This window comes from Pezoporus wallicus, unplaced genomic scaffold (genome assembly GCF_028554395.1).
Source record: "Pezoporus wallicus isolate ANWC-B61680 ecotype Strahan unplaced genomic scaffold, APGP_CSIRO_Pwel_v1 contig_7201, whole genome shotgun sequence".
Classification (NCBI taxonomy): Eukaryota; Metazoa; Chordata; class Aves; order Psittaciformes; family Psittacidae; genus Pezoporus; species Pezoporus wallicus.
The window spans coordinates 17,447-26,586 of record NW_026637693.1 but is presented as its reverse complement, the minus strand read 5'-3'; positions in this window follow the sequence as shown (position 1 = coordinate 26,586).

Here is a 9,140-nt window from a genome sequence, read left to right as displayed (position 1 = left end):
GTTAAAATATGCAGTTTATGGTGGCAAAATCACCAGGAGAATAATTGGTTGTATTACGACTAGAAACTTCTTTAAAATGTATATTAATCTTCTTATGGTTGATGTAGGTTGTAACAGCAATCCACAAAAACTCACTATCTTAACTATTCACTTTTTTTTAGCTAGAAAAGTCTCTTGATTATGACTAGCTAAGTAGATGTATTAGAGATTACTGATTTACTAACTGTAGTTAATTAGGTTTCATGATGGCTTTAAGATATTGTTAGTGGCAATTAATTTACAGCTGTTCTAATATTAAAGTAATCTCAAATACCCATACTTGTACATTTTTTTTTTTCTGCTTTGTGGAGTAATGACATACATTTTTTTGGAATTTCTACCAGTCTCTTTGGAAAAAATCTTTAAAGGTGTTGATGCCCTACAATGTGTACCACTGGCATAGTTTAAAATCATAGTTAAAATAACCCAATAATTTATTTTATCATCTCTATTATTCTAAACTTTGGGGGGGGGGGGAAATGCTATCAAAAGTATAAATGAAATCTACTATTCAGGTTGTTTGGGTGAATTGAACTCCAGAGGTGCTCCACTTCTCTTTGTTTATCAGAAGGGAAACTCCATCACCTTTGACCAGACAAGTAACTTCAGATAACTGAAGTTTGCTCAAATAATTTTTACAGTGTTAAATAAACTGGGCAATACTGACTGTTTCAGAATGTTTTCTAAGCTAACATTCATTTTCAGTCCACCTTGCTCTCCTCCTTTCATAACACAGCTAGAAGATGTGAAAGAGTATCTGACATATATCAGCTACACTGTGTGAGGGTGTGGATCTGGAAGATTAATCCAGTGGATTAATTTTTTTTCTCTGACCTAATTAAGGAAACAAATCAGGGTAAGTACAGATCTTCAGGGGCAGTAGGCCTTTATGTCCCCTATGAATAACATCTGCAATAGTTGTTACTCCGATACCTGCTTTCCCTGGAGAATTTTTCTCAGGAATACAAGGACTTAAATTAACTTAAAGGCTGTGGTCATCTGCCTCTAACCTATCCTTTGCTTGAGATATCTAAGCTTGGTATGCTTTGACCTTTAATGACTAGACATAGACAATAATAATTCTTTAGTGCTTTCTTTAAGATTTTCATCATAGATCTAGGAATTTAAAAAGAACTTCTTACTATACAGAACCAATTACATTTGTAGTCGAAGACATTTGAATATTATCTTTCCTAATTTATTTGGAAAACATTTAAAAACCAAGTTTAATTTGAATATTTTTGAGATATGCTGGACCTAATCATGCTACCACTGAAGAACGAGCTAAAACTCCTACTGACTTCAATGGGCTCAGGATTATATACACAGCAGGGGACTAGACTCAGTAATCCATGAGGTCCTTTTTATCCTTATGTTACTACAATAGGAGCAAAAATCTGCAGGAAGCCTGATAATGTCAGGGTTGTAAGGCTTGAGAAGTTTGAAAGCTAGGACTTCCACATGAAAGATACTATTTCTGAGAAATACAACTAATGTAAATGAAGCTTTGGTTTTGAATTTTTTTGAAATTGAAGTTTTATTTGCTATAAACATTAATGATTACAAGATGTGAATGGACCTGATACAGATTTGCATTTTATAATTATCTTGGCTTAAGGTTATGGTGGTTGTTTGAAGTCTTTTCTTACAGTGGAAAAGGGCAGGATTTTAATTAGTCTTATTTCCAGCATTCAGCTGATGTGCATGGGTGACAAAGCCAAGTGTGAGACATAGAAATCATTGTAAAGTCTTTACTGCAGTATGAGTACGTTTATTCAGTGCAGAACAACTGGAAATCAGCTTGAATGCCCTGTCAGTGTAACTAACAAATTCAGCCTCCTCTTTTACATTTCATGTTCTTTTCCTCACTAACAACAGCAGCAGCTGCACTAGTCTAAATTCCAAGAATTATTATGTTTGTTTTTTTTTTTCAATCCACTCTTGAACATTCAAATTCTCTAATTCTAGAAAGAGGTGACTGCATCAATTTTTCAGATTTGGCATCTTCACAGTTTATACAGCTTTGAAATTGCCTTCATGTCACCAGATTGAGAGCAAAAAATTAGTAATTAGAGGCCAGGTTCAGGTCTCAGAGCTGAATTTAGGCATTGCAATTACTGGATAATTCAGAACATTGAATATGGACATTTAGGTATCCTATGCCTTTTTAAAGAGTGATTAAGAGTACCTGATTCAGGGCTTTCTTTCCTCTTTACAGGGAGTTGATATACCCCACACAGCCATTCAGCTTCCTGTTTGCAAATAGATGAATGATTTTAGATAGTAAATAGAAAACACTACGAACAGGAGTCAGCTGGCTTCCCTCAGCTCTCTCGTAATAAGCATCTGGCTCAATTCTCCCCACTCACCCCATGTAGTTGCCTGCCTCCACCTCAGATTCAAAAGACCTCACCATTTCTTGAGAGCAGATGCTGAACAGAAACAAAGTTTGCACCTTCTGTATAACAACCAGTTTATTATTCATCCATAACATGGAAGACTTAGGTTCTTAGCTAGGCTTGATTTCAGAAGACAATGATATTATCTACTCCCAAATGAGAGTCAAAGTGTCTTTTTCTCCTTGTTCTACTTCTGTCTTGAAAAGCCTCCTGTGCAGCAAATAATAAAAAAAAAAAAAGAAATAAATCTGACTGTATTAATTCTGCTACATAAGATGGCCAGGCACTTCATCACAGTCATCCATGCTTAATTTTCATCTGGCTTAATTTTTAACTGCTCTAGCTAGCTCTCTAGTGATCTAGTTGATAACCATTTTAGCAGCATAGATGTAACCAAGAGATGACTCTACATTACAGTGTTCAAATTCAGAAGAGAAGCACACTTTGTGCAGTGAATATCCTGATATCCGAATGCAATTACTTCATGCTGAAACCAAATTAAAAGATGCTGTCCAGGAGCACACTTAACTGCTGGTGGGCACACTATCCATAGAATAGAGCCAGAAGGAAAACTTTCAGAATGTGAATATCATGGGTATCAGAATTTTAGCACTGTTTACCTCACATGTAATTTCCTATTGTTTCTTCCTTTTCAAGTCCAGAGACTAGCAACTATAATAAATAATGTTGGCTTCTGTGGTCTGTTTCATGGGATTTTTTTCAACATTTGTTTTGTGGTGTTGGAGTGGTCTGAAAGTTGTAAATGAATAATGAATTTGGATGGAGCGAGGGATCTTTTCAGGCTTTTGAGAAATGACAGGCCTTATTCATATAAATGTTCATTGCAAGGTTAAAGGAAAGCTGTGTTTAGCTTTAGCATAAATGACAATACCCACTGAATTTAGGTATGTTTGAAACTGACAAATGAGCATGAATGCTTTATATTACACTTGAAGAACAGATGCTCATGTTCTGGTCAAGTGCCAGAATAGGTGTACTTAATTTTGGTCAATATTAGACTAGACTGGTAGATAGTCATTGTGTCCCTCTTACTGAAAGGAGACTTGGAGCCTGGAGTTTTGTTGACATTTGGAGAAGGCTGAGGTTCTGAATGACTTCTTTGCCTCAGTCTTCACTGGCAAAGGCTCTGACCAAACCACTCAAGTCTTGGAAGGCAGATGCAGGGACTGTGAGAATGAAGACCTTGCAGCCACTGTAGGAGAGGAACTGGTTCGAGACCATCTTAAAAATCTGAACGTGCACAAGTCCATGGGTCCTGATGAGATACATCCGTGGGTCCTGAAGGAGCTGGCAACTGAAGTTGCGAAGCCGCTGGCCATCATATTTGAGAAATCGTGGCAGTCGGGTGAAGTTCCCAATGACTGGAAAAAGGGAAATATAACCCCCATTTTCAAGGAGGGGAAAATGGATGACCCAGGGAATTACAGAGCAGTCAGTCTCACCTCTGTGCCTGGCAAAATCTTGGAGCAGATTCTCCTGGATGGCATGCTAAGGCACATGAAAATCAACAAGGTGCTTGGTGACAGCCAGCATGGCTTCACTAAGGGGGAATCCTGACTGACCAATTTGGTGGCCTTCTATGATGGGGCTGCAGAGCTGATGGATAGGGGTAGAGCAGTTGATGTCATCTATCTGGACCTGTGCAAAGTGTTCGACACTGTCCCACACGACATCCTTGTCTCTAAATTGGAGAGACATCAATTTGATGGATGGACCACTTGGTGGCTAAAGAACTGGATGGATGGCCGCACGCAAAGAGTTGTTGTCAATGGCTCAATGTCCGACTGGAGGCCAGTAACAAGTGGCTTCCCTTAGGGATCGCTGTTGGGACCGGTCTTGTTTAACATCTTCATTGCTGACAAGGACAGTGGGATTGAGTGCGCCCTCAGCAAGTTTGCCGATGACTCCAAGCTGTGTGGTTCGGTTGATACACTGGAGGGAAGGAATGCCATCCAGAGGGACCTAGACACGCTTGTGAGATGGGCTGATGCCAACCTCATAAAGTTTAACCATGCCAAGTGCAAGGTCCTACACCTGGGTTGCAGCAATCCCAGGCACAGGAACAGGTTGGGCAGAGAAGAGATTCAGAGCAGCCGTGCGGAGAAGGACTTGGGGGTGTTGGTTGATGAGAAAATGAAGATGAGCCAGCAGTGTGCGCTTGCAGCCCAGAAAGCCACCGTATCCTGGGCTGCATCAAAAGCAGCGTGACCAGCAGGTCGAAGGAGGTGATCCTGCCCCTCTACTCTGCTCTTGTGAGACCTCACCTGGAGTATTGTGTGCACTTCTGGTGTCCTCAACATAAAAAGGACATGGAACTGTTGGAACAAGTCCAGAGAAGGGCCACGAGGATGATCAGGGGACTGGAGCACCTCCCATATGAAGACAGGCTGAGGAAGTTGGGTCTGTTCAGCCTGGCGAAGAGAAGGCTGTGTGGAGACCTCCTAGCATCCTTCCAGTATCTGAAAGGGGCCTATAGGGATGCTAGGGAGGGACTCTTCATTAGGGACTATAGGGACAGGACAAGGGGTAACGGGTTAAAACTTAAACAAGGGAAGTTTAGGTTGGATATAAGAAGTAAATTCTTTCCTGTTAGGGTGGTGAGCCACTGGAATGGGTTGCCCAGGGAGGTTGTGAATGCTCCATCCCTGGCAGTGTTCAAGACCAGGTTGGACGAGGCCTTGGGTACCATGATTTAGTGTAAGGTGTCCCTGCCCATGGCAGGGGTGTTGGAACTAGATGATCTTAAGTTCCTTTCCAACCCTAACAATTCTATGATTCTATGATTTTTTTCTCTGCATAACATTTGCAAATGAGGACTATTATTTGGGGTCAGTTATATTTTAAGGTTTCAAAACTAAATGTATTTTCCCAAATAAGTTGTATTGTAAGTTCTCATTCATTTAGATATCAGCATTTACCATTGTACATTTTTTCTAAGACTGTTTTATATTCAGAACACACCATCTAACTGCATCACATTAAACCTCAAATTACTTTATTTGTATTTTTGGGGGGGGTATGTTGGAGTCAGAATTCCTTTATATAAGTCATACCTTTTTTTTTAATAATTAGTTTAAGAAAATGCAGCCACACCATCTATCATAAAAGTGGTGTTACAAAGATACTGCTTTTCTTTAGATCTGTATACTTTTTCAATGCTGACTAGAAACTGTATTCATATAAATGGCATTCAAATTTATTACCATGGCATGGCTGAACCCCACCCAGCACAAGGGCTTTATTTACTTTAAAAAAACCTAAACAAAACCGACCAAAAAAAAACTCAACGAAAACCCTCAAACCCAAAACTGCCTTTGTTCATATTTTGTTTTCAAGCATTAAAAAAATATAAATCTATTAGTCATATCATGCCTGCTATCTTTCTAATTTTGGTAAGAACAAACACTAATTCCCTACAACATCCATTTTTGTTTGTGCTAAGAACTAATCCAATTATTTCTGATTTTTAATAGAAATACCATTATGGACTTTGAAGCAAGACTTGCAGTTACCATTTCGTTTCTCTTTACAATGTCATATATTTTTAAATGCAGTTGTTCTTGAAATATGGAGTCTTTTCACTACAAGTAATGTATGCTATGAACTTCTTACAGACCTTTTGATGAGGCACCATGTCAAAGCTTTCTGAAAAAAGGTACCGTACCTTATTAACTATATCAGCACTCCCAAAGAACTCTAGTAGTTGTGTGAGGCATCTTTTTCAGGTAGAACAGCAGCATCAACTCTTCTGCATTGTGTTGTATGTAAACTTATATATATAATGACAAACTTTTATTCCAATGTTTACTGGGAATTTTGGAAAGCATCAACACATTGTTCTCATATTTTTAAAATGGATAAACACTAACTTTGAGAGACTCAATCATTTTGGTCAATATAATGATCCACGTGAGGTGTGATACATGAAGTAATTACAGCCTACCAGTTTATCATCCCCTAAAATATTTCCATCATAGGGTGACATATCTGTGATAAAAGCAGGAAGCAGAAGAACATTATTAAGCCACAGGCTATAGTAATGGCATGTTCAAATCCTGAAGAGTTTCTAGTTCTGCTCACATGCACATCTCATCTTCTCCTTTCTTCCGTATTCCCAGGTAGAGAGAAGGCTAAGAAACAACTACAGAGAAAGACAGCTAGTGAGATCATATTTATTTAAAAAATAATAATAAAATCCTTAAATAGTATGAATTGGTGTGAACAGGAATTATATTCTTGTAGTAGTAGTAGTAGTAGTAGTATTGCTACTGCTACTACACAGAACTTGTCTGCATCAAATGTAAATTGAAGAAAGAAGCTTTAAAAAACAAGGGGGGGGGGAATGGTTTTAATGATACAGTGGCTTCCAAAACTAAACAGGGGTTAGGCTGAGTTATTAGCATGTCAAAAATTAACTAGAGAAAGTTAGATAAAGAGTCAATAAAACTCTACTAAAGAGAATGACCAAAAATTTTTTTATTAGGTTGTGGATTCGAATATCAAAACTGTATTTTTTTAAAGGAATCCTAGGTTTGTCTTGTAAACATAGCTTGAAAAGTGGAAAAGGTAAATTTCATAATGGAAAAAGATTGCTAAGAAAACTCTGTCGGGTTTTGCGCTCATACAGCTAGAAGACTTCTTTTTATGGCAACATTTGATCCATGCATACTAATCAAAAGTAGGTTACGTGAATCAGAAAAATGCTTAAAGCATTTTGAATATTTTTCATCTGTAGAGTTTACATGGGGTTTTGGTGTGTTTTTTTCCCCATAAACTTCACAATTTTGCACAGTAATATACAACCTAATAAATCTTTAAGGTGAGAAACATATTGCACATTTGATTTCTAATCTTAGGGCCTCAGTGCTGTTTAAAAGTGTTTTAGAAACAAAATGTTTACACATTCTTGATGAAATGTTAGTCTTTTTTGAAGGAAGTTTTGATTGAAGATCATCAGTCTGTTTAAGTAAACTAATTAAAGCCTAAGATTCAACTAATTGCTCATAGGTTTTTGTTTATCTCAGCTGAAGTTGAAGTTAAGGATTCATTCAAAACCACTCAGAAAGAGAATTAGCATGTTATGTCATCTTGCTGTTAATGGAATAAACTAATTCTGCTTTAAACTGAAACTCACTGACAACCTTGGCATTGGTTAACCTCTCATATTTACTTATTTTTTTTAGCCCAACTAAATTTATGCTTCTGAAAGAGCCCCAGAAAAAAAAATTATTTTTGTATTGACAGAACAGATAACACAAACTTGTTCAGATAGTATTAGTGATCCTATGCTATCCTGAAAGCATGCCTTGTCTTTAACATATCGAAGAATTATGAAAAAGAAATGGTACACAATCTTTCCAGTCCTTAACTATGTTTAGAAACATTAGGGCTAAAGTTTGAAAGTTTTTAAATATATGTTTATTTTTTGGCCCTGCTCTCTAAAAATTCGTAGTTTATTTTCAAAATAAATTTTAGCTACTTATATTCTGAGCTGATGAAAACAGCTATGAATAATCCCTGATGTGCATAATACAAACACAAGGAACATATAACCATAGAATTATAAAATCTTTTTGTTTAAAAAAGCCCAACTGGTAACTCAGAACCACAAAGTCACTCGCTCACTCCTTTCCTTCTTCCCCCCCAACTTCAAGCGGGATGGGGTGGACAATCAAAAGAATGTAAACACCACAGGTTGTGATTTAGCTGTAAAGCCATATTATTTGTTTTTAATTTCTTCTATTCAGAATCCAAAATAACTCCTGCTTTGATTATGATCTGTCTTTAGATGGACTTGCACAATGTATTTTGGAAAAATATCTATATCAATACAGTTTGGAAATATACACTAAACTGCAAAATTTTAGATCAGCAGGATTCAATTAGACATAAACTCTATGGAAAAAATGTAGAGAATTTATTTCTTAATAGATGATTAATGTCATGAAATAATAACACTTTCTGAATTAAATCAAGTGGCAACAAAGAGCTACATAACACAGGAGATCACCATAGCATGAAGACAGTACAAATCATATTGCTCCTCACTCCTGACAACAAAAGTAGAAAGAACAAATTTCTTATGGTTTCAGGCTGTAACGTATTTATTGCTGAGGTATTAAAGAATGATAGCATTACAATGGTAAACAGAGTTCAGAGTATTTCAGTAAATAATGTAAATATCTTAGGGTTTTGCTTTGAGCTCTGTGCTATATATGCTGAATATTGAAAACCTAAAACTAAAGACAGCAACCTACAGATAATTTTGTCATTATTCAGACATTAATAATAATAATTGAGAGGAAATTAATGCAAAAGAGGTGACTTTGCATAACCAGTCATAATTTTAGACCTTTACTCTCATAGATACCTTTAAAAGTCTGGACATGCCACTCTCAGCAATTTGAGGGTTTTATCTGACCAGATGTAAATACCTACAGTGTAGATCTTCTCATCTGAAACACTGTTTTCTGTATGCACAAGAGAAAGAAAAAGATGTATTCTAAGATGAATTGAATATCAGAAGAAAGACAGGTGAAAAAGTAAGATTATTAAAGTTAGGACTATGTCCTGTGGACAACTGTCCAGCCCTTGACTGCATTCCATAGTTCTTTTTTATTTAGCGGTATGGAAGTAGCTTTTGGGATTGAACACTTATGTTTCTCTCTTCAAGAACAATTG